The 13810-nt window shown below is 32.3% G+C and overlaps 1 long non-coding RNA gene across 1 annotated transcript; it reads right to left on the bottom strand.

The window, feature by feature from the left end:
- Nucleotides 1–2678: 2678 nt before the first annotated feature.
- On the bottom strand, nt 2679–3338 carry LOC106325920. The gene is made up of 2 exons (XR_001267094.1): nt 3017–3338; nt 2679–2910 (listed from the first exon to the last, which is right to left on the bottom strand). It is a non-coding gene; the product is annotated as an uncharacterized LOC106325920 (long non-coding RNA).
- Nucleotides 3339–13810: the final 10472 nt, after the last annotated feature.

The raw sequence follows: 13810 nt of genomic DNA, 5'->3' as shown, positions 1-13810 counted from the left end.
CACAATAACACCAACACATACGCTTAAACTAAATGATTCACCACGTCATAGGATAATGATTATCTTTGTTGTAGTTGTTTGCATTAACAAATAAACAAGTTTACATGCAGATATATTCTTTTGTATAACCAAAGAAACATTCTTTTTTTTTGTAACACACCAAAGAAACATTCTATCATCATGTAAATTTGAGACTTGCTGAACGAGTCTTACATGCTGAATCTGAAACTCATATATCTACGTTACAGAAAATGATTATATAATGTTGACTGTCATATATACATAATGCGAAAAGTTTGTTTCACATTTGAAAAAAACTTAACCTCATACACAAAATCAAAGTAACAGAAGTTCTTGATAAAGAAAAAAAAAAGAATGCACATCGTTGACTATCTATTTATAGTATCTATAGCTTGGTCCACGGGCCTGCTCTAGTCTTGACATTAATCTTTTCCTTGGCCTATTTTGCTGATAGAAGTGAGTATTTTTTCCACCAGATATTAAACTAGAAGCACAATAACACCAACACATACGCTTAAACTAAATGATTCACCACGTCATAGGATAATGATTATCTTTGTTGTAGTTGTTTGCATTAACAAATAAACAAGTTTACATGCAGATATATTCTTTTGTATAACCAAAGAAACATTCTTTTTTTTTGTAACACACCAACACATACGCTTAAACTAAATGATTCACCACGTCAGATGATAATGATAATCTTTGTTGTAGTTGTTTGCATTAACAAATAAACAAGTTTACATGCAGATATATTTTTTTGTATAACCAAAGAAACATTCTTTTTTTTTGTAACACACCAAAGAAACATTCTATCATCATGTACGTAAATTTGAGACTTGCTGAACGAGTCTTACATGCTGAATCTGAAACTCATATATCTACGTTACAGAAAATGATTATATAATGTTGACTGTCATATATACATAATGCGAAAAGTTTGTTTCACATTTGAAAAAAACTTTACCTCATACACAAAATCAAAGTAACAGAAGTTCTTGATAAAGAAAAAAAAAAGAATGCACATCGTTGACTATCTATTTATAGTATTTATTATGTCATGTTTTTGTTACCTAGTTGACAGTAGAGCCATAAATACTATTTTTGAACATTTTATTTTTTTATGAATCTTTTAGTTTTAGTTATTTTTTTTTAAAACTATTTCTTTGTGAACATCAGAAAAATAAAAACAGTAGAGCCAGGGGCTAATATCTTCGTGTGTTTTCCTTATGACTCTAAGCGATTCTCGTGATGAACCACTTACACATTGCTTGTCAAAGCTGTTGTTCCCATGATCCGGATGGAAGTGAGCCGATTTCATATTTTCATTTTTGATTCTAATTATATATTTTTGACTAGTCGTGTTGCTGATGTCTTGCGTTCTCCATGCATTCTCATGTTTCGCTCTCGCCATAGATGGTTTGTAGACGTGTGGAAATACATATCTTATTAGACAGATAGTGTTCTGGTCTTTATAAGAGGTGATGAACAAAAAAAAGAGGGGTGATGAACATAGTGATTTGAATCATTTGATCCCAATTGGATGTGGCTTCTTGCTTCTAGACTTCAAACTTAATACTTAGAGCAATTTAGGCATTTTTCCGTTTTTACTGCCGAGCTGCGATTCGACTAGGTTAGAACTTAGGTGGCTAGACTAGCGAACATACCGACAGCTCTCGTGGCCTAGGATCTTACCTGTTGTTCACGCTCAAACGCGAATTCGGAAATAAGACCTCTTTGTTCTCTTTTCGCTCTTTTACGATTTATTACTTTCGAATCTTTCATATTGATTGTGTTGTGCGTGGCTCAGCAGATAATCGGGACCTTCAGGGAAGGCTAGGTTAACTTGGCTTTCCTCCGATTAACAAAACTCGACGGTGTGAATTTCGGTTCCCACATTGCAGTTTCTGGCATATATGCTTACGCAGCAGAGAAGTTTTATGTTTTCCGATGGAAAAGACAATTTGGGTTGAATCTAATTGAGATGTCTATGAATCAAATGCTGAGCATAGTTTCAGTTTAAGATGGATTGATTTTCTTGTTGGTGAATATATATATATATATATATATATATATATATATATATATATATATATGGTTTTTGGTTGGTTAAGTTGATTTTAATTTGTTTGTTTAAGAGTAAACCGATTAAACCTTGTAAACCGATTTAAAACCATTATCTATGGGTAATTAAATTTCGAACTATTGGTTCATGGAGAAATAAGTTTACAACTTTCAAATCATGGAGATCTAGGACATGGTCATAGTTTGGTAGAGATTTGATGCTATATGATAGTTATCGTGGGGAAATAGATTGTTGACCCACATATAATAAAAAGAAGAATAAATTGAAGAAAATGAAAAAAAAAAATATATATATATATATATTAAATAAATTTGGGAGAAAAAAAGAATAGAGAGAAGAAGAAAAGAGAGGCGTGAGTTTTTAGTTTTGTGATAGGCAGGAAGTGAAGCTTACCGGAGTTCTTTAACAAGAAAAGAGAATGAGAAGATGAAAAAAGAACAAGAAAACGAGAAAAAAAGACGAGAGAAATAAAATTAAAGAAGATGAAGAATGAAAGAAGAGAAGGCTTTAGATCGGTCTAGATAAGGAAGAAATTAAGTCTAGTGGTAGAATCTATAAATAAGTGGATTCATTAAAAGTTAATTAGATTTTTAATCAGATTTTGATTTAAAAATAAATGTAAAGAAAATGGTTTTAAGAAACCCTAGCCGTCGTGCAGTGCGAAAATGAACCCTCCAACGAGCCACCGGCAAGCAGAGAAGAGACAAACCATCGAGCCACCACAAAAGTCGGAAGAGACCACATCACTTCCGAAAGAACATGATACAAGAGAACACCAAGACGACCATCACCACCATCCGGATCTAGCGAAAGAGAATACATTGATAAATTCATCGAAGGGGAAAATGACTGAAAGCTTGAGTACCTCAAAGCAGAGAGCTTACTCGTGAGTCCTAACAATTCAAGTACCTCTAAAGCGAACAAACTGCAACACACCGAATCACCGCTACTCCCCTTCACCACTTGTGACGACAATAGATTTGGAGAAGGTGACCGACAAAAGAAAGAGAAAAAAACGCTCTTGAGGAAGCAAACTGGATCTTTTCCTCAATGGATCTGAACTTGCACCGAGACGCCTCAACCACCACCACCAGTAACAAAGCAAAAACCATCAGGTAGGTATGGACATAAAATCTGTAATCCAAAATTTAAACCAAACCCGTTCCATACCCGGTCCAAAATGTAAAATACTCAATGGATTTTGTAGGATGTTACAAAATATATTCGAACCCGAAGTGTTATTAACCTAACCCGAACGAATAATCTGAAAAAATCGACAAACCGAGAAACCCAAAATAATATCCGAAGAAGCCGATCCGATTGTCCAAATTAGCATGCAATAGAAATATTTGAAACATAAATATGTACTTCAAATATTCAATTTCATATTTATTTGGATTTGATATCCAAAGATAGGTATTTAAAATTTAAATAAGTACCTTAAATACTCAATTCTATATAAATAAATATATATTTATTATATTTTCTTTTATATTTTAGATTTAACTTTGGGGTATCTGAATTGATCCAATATAACTCAAAATCGAACGATATATTGTTACTTAGAGGACTCATTAAGGTTATGAATGTTAATGGCGTTGTGTAGCGGGAAGGAGTGGTTGACAATAGAATGTCACCATTCACACTTTTTGTGCTCTTGGACTTAGAGAAAAATAAAATAATAAATAAATCAAAAGTTTTACTTTTTAATCATGGTAGCTAGAACGCAATGTGCCGTCAAAATACTTGTTTAAGGTGTGGTTTGCTTAACTTCTTCTTTCTTTTTTTTTAAAGTATTTTCTTATACTTTGCAATTTCACCAATTTGATTTTTATACTAAAATAAATAAAGTATAATTACAAATGTATATTTTAACAGGTGTATTTATTTTATGACTTTTAATAATTCATATTGATAAATGTGGGATCCCAAAAGAATAATCACACGAAGATTTGCATCCGCGTACGCGTTATTCTATCGTTAAAGGTGCAATTATGTGATCAGTATGAGTCGAACCTAGCTAGCAGTAGCCAGCTGAAACCCCTTTAGCACTTAAACTAACATGTTTTTATTTATTTTAGTATTTTTGATAAAAATTAACAATTATTATTATTGATAAAATTGCATAATAAAGATTCAATAGTAAAATTTTAATACTGGTTTTAACATTTCTATGTTTAAATAACAAACTTAAATTATTTAAAGACAACTAGCTCAATTATACTTTAAAAAAAGATGTTGACTATTAAATCTCAGTAATAACATATCAAAATTCATATTTCAGATATATTAAATATTTTTTTAAATAATATATATATATTAAAAATTATATTATTATTACTGATTTTTTAGTTTATAACATATAAATATATTATGTATCCCACAGTTATACTATTCATTACACATGTCACCATTCACATTTTGTTTTAAACCGTTTTTTTAGACAAACCGCACTTGTCCCGCAGTATGCGTTTTTCAAACACAAACCGCACATAAACCGCACTGCACTAAATAACCAATCCGATTGTTCCGCCCCGCTCAACTCGCTGTTACCTTTGGGAGCCTAAATTTCACCATTCAAAAGCGGTGCGTATTTCAATTTATGTAAATCCAAAACCGCACATTAAAGTTGCATGGCAAATTTACAAGGAGACACTTAAAACCGCAGTTAACAGTAATAACGCACATATATCATGTGTTTCTAACGTTATGTGTGCTGTTTTGTCAATGTGTTTATATTAAAAGTGTATATTTATATCTAAAGTATTTTAACTGAACCAAAATTTTAACAAATACCAAATACCTAGACTAAATCTTTTAGTTATACTTAATTTAAGTAAAAATATTAAAAATATTCCACAGTTATTTCATATATATTATAACATTTTTTTGTCAACATATAACACATGCATTTTAACATTTGTTTAATTAATTATTTGTCTTACATTTTCCACATTACTTTATATGTCTACAATCATCAAAATACATGCTATAAATTTAATACGTTTTTGAATTAGTTATATTTCGTGAATTACGAAAATTTTCATATGTTACAAGTACATTGGAGTTTATGTATAGTAATATTCAAATTAAATTATATGCTACCAATAAATATATTATAACACATGTATGAATATTTATTTACTCTTTAGTTAGAATTAGTATTTTGTTGTGGATATTTAATTTATATCATTTTAAAAAAATTATCATTATATAAATATGAAGATTTGATTAATTAAATATGTTGTTCTATGGAAAATTGCCACATATACCATATTTATAGTACTATTTTTCATGTTTACACTAAATATTTTTACCTTCTAAACATTTTTACCTTCACTTGTAATGAAAAGTAAAAGACATTTATATTCATAGGATTAACTAATATATATTTAGAGTTTAGAGCAGAGGGGTGAGATATAATTTTTGGAATATGAAATTTAGGATTTCAATAAATATATAAATAAATACTTTAAAAAAATATTTTTTATAAAAAATTAGTTCCAAACATAATTTTCGATTTCAAAAAAAAAATCAAAAAAAGATAAAAAATTTATAAAAAGTTCGAATTTGAAAAAGTATAATTCGAAAACATAAAAAAAATATTTTTTATTTATTTAAATAATTCACTACAAGAAAACAATAGTATTGCAACACATAAAATTATTGCAAAAAGTCACTATTTTGTTGTAAACATAGAAATTGTAACGAAGTCTCAACAAATTTTATCTTGTTGCTGATTGATTGTTGCAAAATCATATTTGTTGCATGAATATTGCAAAATTTGCGATAAATTATGTTCTTGTTATATTTGTTGCATTAATGTGATGAAAAAGGTGTAGTAAATTTAAAGCAAAATTACAACATTTATTTGCTACTCCAAGTCGTTGTAAATCATTGCTATAAAACACATATAGCAAGCACTATTGCAAATTTCTAACAACTTGTGTAACCAATAATCAAAACAAAAATGTTTTAAAATATTATATGCAACCATTAGCTTATTGAATTATCACGACAATGTCTAGTCCAATGCAACGATGCAATGTATGGCTGAATTGTTTTTTTTTTTTGTAATGTGCATTGGTTTTCTTTTCACGGTATAATTTTTGTTTTTAATATTTTCTACTTGATCAATTAATATAATAATAAGCTGGTTATTTGAACAAAACTCATAAAAATGATTATTAGATAAATTTTGTAACTACTAAAATAACTATATCTTTAACAATCAAAGACGAAACCACCCAAGAAATTATAATAACGTTTTACAAAATTCACACTAAATAAATATAAATATAAAAATGAGAGAATGTTTTTACACCAAGCGATTGGGAGGAAAAAATACTTTTCACTATTTACTCTATCTTTTTGTGACTAATTTTCTCTATTTCTTCAAGCTTCTATCCTTTTTGATGTGTGCTTCTCTGGGAAAATAGCAGAAAATCTATCATTGATTGGAATGGCTGTTGAACATAAGAAGAATGTAGTTAAGAAAACAAATTTATAAGGCACTCAAAAGAAATAATTATAATTCCTCACAGACATACCTGGTATTTTCTACTCGAACCTATCTACCGTCAGATCTCACAGACTATTTGACTACTAAACATAATTAACTAAAATAATCTGACTCCAACAAAAGCTAAAATACATGTCTGTGAGAACCTATACAAACAAACACACACCTGATCCTTATACTCGTCCAGTGAAATTGAAAATGCTAATATTACATACAGAAATGTACGTATGTGTGTGGCTTATAATTATAGATAGATATTTGAGTTATGTTTTAGTTTGTATTCCAGAGAAAGTTTGGAATATAGATAGAGACAGAGAAAGCAGAATGTTTCACAGGACAATTCATTGGTTTCCACTGAGGAAATTTAAAAGGAGGAATTAACAAAATAAACTGAGCGAGAGAAAGAGAAAGTTAAACGAAAAACCTATCTCTCTCTCTCTCTCGAATAAAACCTCCTTGACGGCGTGCTCTTCCTTCCCCGACGTGCGGTGACCTCTCCCGGCGTCGAGGCTCTCTCATCTCAAACCTTGTTTTCTTTTTGCCCTCTCAGATGGTTTCACACTCCTTAACGATATGCTCGGCGTTCTGATTTTCAAGTTAGCCGGTGTCAAATCCGACCTCGGCGGTGCTGATGTGGCCGGTGGATGATGGATCTATGGAGTTCCGGCGAGTTAAGCGAAGAGAATCCTCTGAGCAGGGTCGGCGTTTAGGGTCACTGAGTTTAGCCGGTCGTTTTCCCTTTAGAATGGCATGACTCTACTACTCGAAGGAGGAGGCAAGAGACCCTGTTTTGTCCCTTTCATCGCAGATCTGGTAGTTGGTAGCGGGTATCGACTTGTTTCTTCAGATCTGCAAGGTGGAGGGGTAATGTGGTATGGTGTCGAGATGTTCGGCGTCTGCCCAAATCTGTGATTGCTTGTCGTCCGTTTCTTTTTCCGTGAGTGTGTCCGGTAAGGTTCGGTTGGTAAGGCTTCGACTTTGTGGTGTTTTGGTTGGGCTTCTATCTAGGAGTAAATGGACGTTTATGATTGCGTCGCATCCGTATCCGAAGGCTAGGTTGATCGAGTTTTGATCCCTCTCGTCGGGTTATGAAGTCTCAGGTTCTTGGGCGTTATCGTTTGGCGGGCGTAGGCAGCAGCGATAAGTCGTGGTGTGAATGTAAGAAGTGGAGGTTATCGTGTGTGTGGAGGGCTATGTGCAGCAACGGTAAACCCCGATCACTGGCATGTGCTTATTTCTAAAGTTTGATGAGCTGATATGTTTCAGACTTGAGTGTAGTAGTTAATCGTTATTCTGGGTTTAGATGTGGTTTTAGTTTTTATGTGTTGATTCCGTAAGTCACCCCGGTGTGGGTTCTAGTTGCCGCTTTCATATGGGCTCTTGTTTCTGGGGCTGTTTCGTTAGGCCGCCAGCTTATGTATGATCTCTTGTATTTTACCTTGGAATGACGCCGGTAACATCGACTGGCACAGTCTCGATTGAAGGAAAAATATTCGGTCCAGAGATGTCGTCTAAGCCTACGGTAGTGAGCAATGGTATTGAAGATATGAGGCATCAAATAGATGTCAACGACTTGGAGTCGACTCTCAAGGATTCAAGTGAAACTGAATACATAATGGGAGTAAGTGACTCTGGTGTTGAACCAGAACTAGAGGTGGCCGGAGGTTCGGAATCATCTCCATCTACTGGCCTCCCTCCAATAACTACTATTTCTCCAGAGATATCAATTGATTCTTCGATACCTAAATTTGTTCCTTCAATTGGAGCCTGGGCCAAACCACTTGCTTTTATACCACCTGCAACTCCTCCAACGCCTGCAACGCCAAGTGGTTTTGACCCGCAGTATCTTAACAATCTCCTTGACTCTTTTTGGCCAACATTGCCTGATGGACTTGGGTCAAACCAGAAGAAAAAAGACCATCCTAGTCTTACCAGAGAATTTCCTCGTATGCCGGTTCAAAAAATTCTGGTCCCTGAACTTAAAGAGGATGGAACATTAAGGTTTCCATGGGCAGCCAGAATGGACCCTGCTACCAGAAACCTCTACCGAGCGGCCAAGCCAAATTTTGATTGAACGCCTCAGGTAACCATTCCTTCTCAAGTGCTTCGGTTAGGACCAGAGAATAAAAAGGAATATATCATTGGCCACTTTCATCGTTTCTCTCGTCCTCCTGAGGGGTTTAATCCATGCTGTGGTGAATAGGTTGTGGGGTAGAACATGTATAATAGGTTGCCGCAAGCTGAGTGATTCCTCTTACATGTTTCATATACCTCATGATTCAACTCGACAATGGGTAATTCAAAGAGGTGTTTGGCATGTTGATGACTGTTTGTTATTTGTCCCCCCTTGGAATTAAACCAGTTAACTCATTTAATGTCCCTGAAGTATCAACAATCCCAGTGTGGGTAAATCTTAAAAATGTTCCATATAGTTGCTACTCAAGATTGGGTCTCAGCCACGTGGCATCCGGACTTGGTGAGCCTATGCAAACACATAAACCTCGACTTGATCCAACTTGTTTGGGAGAAGCAAAGTTGTTGGTTGAAGTAGAACTTGATAAACCTTTTCCAAAGCAAATTGCCTTAGATGACAAACAAGGTAATATTTTCTTGTAGATGTTGAGTATACATGGATTCCAAGTGTTTGTGGTAGGTGTGGACATTTGGGATATAAGGAAAAACGATGTCTCCTTCCAGCTGTCCAATTGAATGTGGAAAAGTACTAGTGCAGCCTAGTGTTGCATCAAATATCTTGGTGTTACCAGCTGAAAATGCGGAGTCAAGTTTGGTCTCAGCTGAAGAAGCACGAGAGGAACTTACTGAGCAGACTTTGGAACCTACTAAAGAAAGTGGTATTGAACTCAGAGATGAGCTGAAGGTATTTTCCACTCCAGTAAACAATCTCACTTGCTCTAAGATACATTTAGCCACTAGCTCCAACTCTTTTTTGACTTCATCACCATTAGCAGACACACAATCTGCTCCAACTTAAGCTAATATTATGGAAGAAACTCCATCCCCTGTTATTGTCTTCGAGGCCAACTCGGTTTCACCGGACAATTCATTGGTCCCTCTATACTCTCCTGCACATGGCAGTCCTTCTGTTACTCAAATTGCTTGTAATGAGCAAGATGATGAGAGAGGATATATGAGTGATGCTACGGCAAACCTCAACATGTCACGAGGTGGAAGGCCAATAAAACCAGTCCAAAAGTTTCAAGATATGGAATGAAAAACAGTAAGAGGAAGGGGTAAAAGGGGTCGGCGAGCCTGCGGAAACTACCCTCCATCCTCCTAGTAGTTTCATCTCTCTCTTGTTTCATTAAGCTTATGAATCATAAGTCTTCTCCTATGTAAGCTAATGCTTGGTTGAATATGAGGTATGTCTCATCATACTTTTTCAAACTTTATGGTTGTTTTAACCATACATTGTATGTTTTTAGTATTTTTAATTGAAAGCCTTTTTATAAAAAAAAAGCAGAATGTCATACATATATAAATGTATAAGCGTTAATATAACTGTGATTATATTAAAACGAAAAAATCTAACCGTCAGAATATTTGCATCCAATTTGTACTTATCTAAAGAAGATTCTGAATGTTAGACAACTGAAATATCAAAACGTAGAATTAGGCTATGCAATATTCTTTTTCTCAGTTGTGGATATGCACAAAACCTAATAATTATGAAAATATGAATAGATATAGATCAAATAGATATAAACTTCAATCTCAAATCATACTTAGGTTGATAAGAAAAGTAAACGGTATATCAGGCCAAACTAATTAATTTTATGTCAAATGTTTTTGTTGACACCTGAACCAAATAAAATGAAATTAACCACGGTTATTAAGAGTTAAAAAATCCAAAATATATAATTGCACAATTGTCATAAGAGTTCTTCTTGATCGTTCCATTTTTGTGACATGTTTTTAAACGTCAACTCGTTATCGTTGAATAATTGTCACAAATTTACAACATATGTTCATATGTTATAAAAATATTGCAATTTAGCAACATAATTTGCAACAAAAAGATTTTGTTATCATTTTGCAATAAAATTGTGACTAAATTCTGATGTATGGTCATTATTTCAAAATATTTGCAAAAATTGTTGCAAATTTTTAACAAAAAATAAAAGTTGCAAAATTGTGTTGCAATATCCAACTTTTCTTGTAGTGATTATTTATTATATATATATATATAGAGAAAATATATAATAGTATTTTACCATTTGATGAAGAAGATATTTTGAAAATATATTTTTAGTGTTAGTAAAGATGAATAATGGTACCATAAAATTGATTAACATGAAATTTCCCATTGTTTTACGCAATCTACTTATTTGTATTTGTTCTATATTTATCATATTTGATCTATATTAGTATCTATTATTTTGGTTGTGTGTAAATTCAGTTAAGTGATGTAACGACAACTTAAAAAGTTTCTATTTTTTTATTATCTGAATAACAAGAAAAAATAATCTGATAGATATAAACATAGATACATCTAGGTCAAGATGATGAACTATCACTGTCAGATTTCATAAATTTTCCTGGAAAGTGAAATAGCAGAAAGAAAAAAATGCTAAAATGAAAATATGGACCAGTGACAAGTCACTTCCAAATTCTCAATGAAGAATTTTATCCATTTAATTTCAGTTTTTATTAATATTTTATTACCTTTTAATTGATATTTGCTAAAACAAGAAAAAGCTTACAATTTTCTAAAATAGCATATTTCTTAGGAGTGGACAAATTACTTGAGAGGTTTAATTTGATACTACATTTTAATTTTGATATTGAGGCATCAAATAGTTTTTGAGTCAAGAAGATCATATATGTTACGGGGATTGAAATATACAAATACAGATACGGGGAAATTAATATCAAAACTTGGGTTTGAATATTATTAGTATATACTATAGACTATTAAATATTATTATTATAGATTTTAAATTTATTTCATTGTATGTAACGTTATAGATTTTCTTCCATATATTGGATAATTTTTCTAATTTTATCTTTATTTTAAGCTCATTAATTTTTTCAAAAAAAAATCAAACAAAACAAAGTATTAATTAAAAGTATAATATAAAATGGCTTACAAAAAAAAAGAGTATCATATAAAATTTATTAATTTTCTTAATAAGTATGAAAAACATATATAATAAGAAGGAATATGTGATAACTCAAATCATTTTTAAAATTTACTAGAAAATAGCTTACAGTAAATTTGGAATTATGCCTGGGTGTATGCATTTTTTAGTTTTTATCATATTTGTAATTACGAGTATATTTTAGCAAATTTTTATACATTAAGCTTTCTAAACAATCGAAAGCTCAAAGCAACAATTTTTGTTAGTACAAAATTTTACTAGGAGATGTGTTAAAAAAGGTGCGTTCAAGTCATTTCTAAGGGAATTTAAGAAACTGAAGTATAAAAAGTGTTATTTACAAAAAAAGGGTATAAAAAGTGTTACATTGTTAGCTCAGCTGTGTAAACAAAAAAAAAGGGTAAAAAAAGTGTTATTTACAAAAAAAAAGGTATAAAAAGTATTACCTTTTTAGACGACAGAGATATGTAATAAATATATATATATATATATACCATTTTTTTGAGTTTATTGGCTAAATATACATAAAAGTGCACTAAATTAGGGAACTACCCGAAACCATAAAAAAAACTAACGCCCACTGTACAAAATTGCATTCTCATTTCCGTTTTGCCCCTAGACCAAAGACACGTAAGATGAAAAAGTGATAGGAGTTTGATTTGGCGTGATCTTATGAAGTACAATCCTAGGTTACTATTTAGAAGTAGGTCGGAAGCTATTATCTTTTCTTTCCACTAGTTTTATTAGGTAACTGTGCAAAGTACACTAAAAATATGAAAGAAATTCGGAGGAAGTCTATGTGTAAACGATCAAGTATGGCATTGACCATACATATGTGGCATGTGTGATCTTACCACATATTAGTTTATATTGAATGTTAATGTTTGAACTTATCCGGTAACTGTAAACTTATGTGTTATTTTAATAGTTGACCTACAACCAAAGTCAGCATCTATACTTGATTAGATCAAGCTGAAGATTACAAGACACATGCACCAGAGGTATACACACTTGGATCTCTAAACATAGCACCTCCAAATATAAAGTGTTATCCTTGTAGGCCAAAGAAGATAAGAATTTTGTCAAATTGTGAATTCAAAGTAGATCTTAGCTAACTTCAGCATATACCAAACATGCATTAAAGTTAGTTGTTATTAATAGTATTAATTGTTATTGAAAGTTCTTAACACTGATTTACTTGTTCATGCAGCAAGGTGTCATAGGGCGTAAAGCAAGGACTTGTAGGAAGTGTGGTGGAACGGATCATATTAGGTGAAACCATTACATACACAACACAAATTAACTGTTCATTCAAACTTTAGTGGTTACCTACCTATTATTGATGAAACTAAAAAATGGCGAGAAGTGTTAGCATAGGTGATTGTATACAGTACAGTTAGAGTACTAAATATAAATGTTAGTTGTTAAGCATTCATATTACATGTTAACATCTCCGGATAATAATAACTTCTACTATAGAACTTAAGAAACTGGTGAGATATCATTACAAAATTGGATAACTTAACCACGTAAGGATCACTGCAAAATCATATATATATATATATATATATATATATATATATTATTTAAAATTAGAGACTACTGAAAAGGTTAACGTCTAGGTTATAATGATAACATTAATAAAGCACGCTAAAATTTGAAAACCGGCTGGCTCTCTCTTTCATTCTTCTCTTTGGCCTCTTTTTCTTTTTGCTTCTTCTCTGCTCTCATACGGGCCAGAACAGCGCACTGAGGCCTCCAACAAACATTATTTTTTTGAATATGTGACCTTCATGTATGCCGAACAAAGTTGACAATAGTCTCGTGCTCAATTTTGTCATCCCAAATTAGGTCATCCGGGGAGTGTGTTGTATCCTCAATCATGGATATTACCTCAGTCTGCGAACACAAACAATCAAATCAACTCACACTTTTTAAAGTAGTGGTCACAAGCATGATAGTGTAGCAGAATTCATTACATTTGGCGACTACTACACAAGATAATTATTAGCCGTAATTACTTATCGTATCAGTTACCATTCATAATGGCTTTCATTTGTTAGC

The sequence above is a fragment of the Brassica oleracea genome, chromosome C2, assembly GCF_000695525.1.
Source record: "Brassica oleracea var. oleracea cultivar TO1000 chromosome C2, BOL, whole genome shotgun sequence".
Classification (NCBI taxonomy): Eukaryota; Viridiplantae; Streptophyta; class Magnoliopsida; order Brassicales; family Brassicaceae; genus Brassica; species Brassica oleracea.
The sequence above is the reverse complement of the archived record's forward strand: the minus strand, read 5'-3'. Positions and strand labels throughout refer to the sequence as shown.